This window comes from Tursiops truncatus, chromosome 16 (genome assembly GCF_011762595.2).
Source record: "Tursiops truncatus isolate mTurTru1 chromosome 16, mTurTru1.mat.Y, whole genome shotgun sequence".
Lineage (NCBI taxonomy): Eukaryota > Metazoa > Chordata > Mammalia > Artiodactyla > Delphinidae > Tursiops > Tursiops truncatus.
Genome location: NC_047049.1, coordinates 82,898,458 through 82,901,824, shown reverse-complemented (window position 1 = coordinate 82,901,824; position 3,367 = coordinate 82,898,458). Strand labels below are relative to the sequence as shown.

The 3,367-nt window shown below is 48.2% G+C and overlaps 1 pseudogene; it reads right to left on the bottom strand.

Annotated features, from left to right (window-relative positions):
- Positions 1–2,981: 2,981 nt before the first annotated feature.
- Positions 2,982–3,100, bottom strand: LOC117308567 (5S ribosomal RNA; annotated as a pseudogene).
- Positions 3,101–3,367: the final 267 nt, after the last annotated feature.

The following is a 3,367-nucleotide window of genomic DNA, read 5'->3' as shown; positions in this document are numbered from 1 at the left end:
TTTTTGGTTTGTTTTTCCTCAAGAGTATCTAGGTACTTAGGAGCTTTAGGTTTGTTTAAAAGGAAGCAGGAGAAAAGAAATGCATAAGTGACTCATGCCATATTTCCTTACATTTCAAATTACTGCAGTGGATTTAAGGGTCTGGAATTTGTTCAGTGACATAATTTGTTTACAATTAAAATGTGGATTTCATCTCCTTTATTCCTCTTGAACTCAGTCATAATCCTGAGCCGCCACCAAAACATTCTTATCTTGAGGTTGGGCTTCTCTCCCTGTAAATGTTGTTTACTGGAAAGGAAAAGAATTTGCCTTGAGTCAGTTACCCTTGGCCATCATGCTTGCTTTCACTAGAGAGTGTGAAGCTTCCTCCCTTCACAACTTTGTAGCCCTCTTTGCCCTGGATTCAACATGCTCAAGACCCATTTGAACATCAGTGACAGCACAGGGGATTGTATTCAAGTCAGATCCCTGGTGTGGCCTAAGTCCTGGGAACTTGCCAGAGTTGTTGGCAGTCATGTCCCTTTTTGGTGAATGCACATGCTTGTCAAAATTAGGAGCAGTTTGATTCCAGACTCAATTCCTCATGTTCTTTTTCCCAGCCGTGGCCTGCAATTGGTATTTCTGATACTAGAAATTTAAAAATGCTGGTCAGCCACAGGAAAAAAAAAATCCTGTGGTTTCTGAGCACTTCGAAATCCATCATGGCCTTGTTCTTTAATCACTCTAGAAAAAGAGAAGCTACATAAAAAAAGAAAGAAATATAGGGACCTGCAGCCAATCCGCGAGAAGCTCTCTAAACATAAAGGACTTGAGGACGAGGACAGTGTCTTCACATTGCTTCTGCATCCCCTGGCAAAACAATGTCACTCGTAGCATGCTGCTAAAGTGAGTGTATCTTATTTGAAAATTAAACCAGCATCTCTCCTCAGGCCCAAGGTGGGGACAGACAGTGCCCCAAGAGGGAGCAGAAGGTTGCAAGCAGCAAGTTTCCAAAAGTAGACCACTGCTTCGCAGCTGCTTCTTGGTATGGACCCATTCCCCCTTTCCAGAGATCAGTGAAAGGAAGGTGGGGCCCCAGGGGGAGGGAACTTGTGTCTTCAGATCTGTCAACCACTGGGCCTCCAGAGGTTAAATTTGGAGGGAATAGATTAAAGGCAAACCACTTATTTTGCAGTTTGACCTTGGGCCCTAGTGGTCAGGCTGTGTTTTTCTGTTTCCCCCTGTGCGGGGGGTACTGTGTGCATTTAAGCACCAGTGTACATGTGTTTGTGTATAACTCAAGGGATCCAACCGTAAATAAGGGGAAAAGAAAATCAGTATTTATAGGGTTGCCTACTCTTTGCCAGGAAACTTGTAATTACCAAGTCCTTGAATTCTGGCATCCTGCTTGCAAAGGGTGTGCATATTAATTAGCTATTGTTGCATAGCAAATCACCCCAAAACTTAACTAGCTCATGGTTGAACTGCTCAACAGTGTGGGTTTAGCTCAGCTAGGCCATGCCTTTGGTTTCATCCAGGAACCAAAGTGAATGTGTGGTCTGCTGCTGGTTGACTAGGGTGCTCTGCTTCTGGTAGGTAAGCTGGCTGCTAGCTGGGCACCTGGGTGTCCTCCAGCAGGCTAACATGGGCTTGTTTTCATGGAAATCAGGGTTCTGAAAGAAAAAGAACATTCAAGACATTTTGAGCCTAGGCTCGAAACTGGCAGTGTCATACCTACTGCATTCTTCTGGCCAGAGCACATCAGGTCAGCCTCAATCCAAAGTTTAGGGGAACAGATTTCTGTCTCTCCATTTTTTACAGGAGCAGCTGTAAAATCACATTGCAAAGGGCATGGATAAAGTGAGAGAATACAGAATCATTGTTTTCACAATCAGTATCATTATACCTAAGCAGACAAGTTTTATAGAATGGTTCCAAGTGAAGTAACTTGTTGAAAAGCCACACAGCTACTAAACGGCTGGGATGCATGGAGTATTACATCCACCAAAGTCCACAATACCCAAGGCACTAGACCATCCTACAACTGCAACTTTCTCCAGCATCCCAGGGTCCTAGGAGAACACTTCAGAAATATAAGTGCGAGTCCTCTGTGATTCTTCCCATCTAGTGCTCTTCACCATAAAAATAACTGCCTCAAGAGAATGCACAGGACCTTTGAAATGATTTGAATAATTTGGAGAAAGGTCTGAGTTTAGGAAACCAAGGCCTAATTTATTTGTCTTTTCTAATCATAGAAAAACTTTGAAAATACCCATGATGCACTCCAAATATTTGCAAAGTCTTTTTATCCCATTTTGATATTGGTAGGCTATAGATAATTCTCAAAGTAGACTAACACTAGTAACTGGGACGGCAATGTCTATTACTCTGATACAAACACATGTGCAGGAAAGACATTCCATCTACTAAGTTTACCGAATCAGTAACTCTTGAAATATTCCTTTCATTTCTGCAAAGTTATTTTCTAGACGAAAAATAAAGGCTACAAGCTGGTGACTCCCTGTGACGGAGTTCGGGGTTCGAATGACCACCAGGAAGGGTATAGTCTAAGAGTGGGTGGGAGTGCGAGGTCCAAAGGCTGCGATGCATGCTGTTAACCACGCTGGCCACGGCTGGGCACAGGGATCTCCATCAATGACAATAGGGTGGGAGGGGTAGGAGGTGCTTGAACTTGCATGAACTACCGGTCGGCGGTGGGGAGTGCATGGGGACGAGCCAACACAAGCAGAGTGCGAGAGAGAGGACGCACTTGGGAGAAAAATACATGGGGTTTGGGCAGCAGGGAGTAACGGCGGGGATGCGGCTGCCTTCCAGGACCCCCTTCTAGCCACAGGGATGGCCAGGCCGGCGGGGAGCGGCCCATTTGGTGCGCTGTGGTGAGAGGGGGCGGAGGACGTGGGGCCTGCACCGGTCCCCGAGGGAGCGGAGGCGGCAGACACCGCCGTGGGCAACTAAAGGAGAAGGCGGAGCGGGAGGCAAAAACCCTACAGCACCCAGGTTCCCAGGCGGTCTCCCATCCAAGTACTAACCAGGCCCGACTCTGCTTAAGCTTCTGAGATCAGACGAGATAGGGCGCATTCAGGGTGGTATGGACGTATACGGCGGCAGGGGCCGCGGGCTGCCTCTTGAAGCCCAGGTCCGCTGGCGCTAGCGCAGTCCTGCCAGCCTGGCGGCCAGCCCTCTCCAGCAGGGCCCTACCGCCCGCCCAGACAGGCAGGCGACAGGAAGTCTCTGGGACCCAGAGGTGGAGGAGTGGTGCGCGACCACGCAGCCCTGGGCGGGCGGCACCCTCCAGGCACGTCGAGGCTTGTCGCCCCGCCGGACATACCGCTCAACGCTCAAAGGGACATGGCCCCGGAGGCTTCAG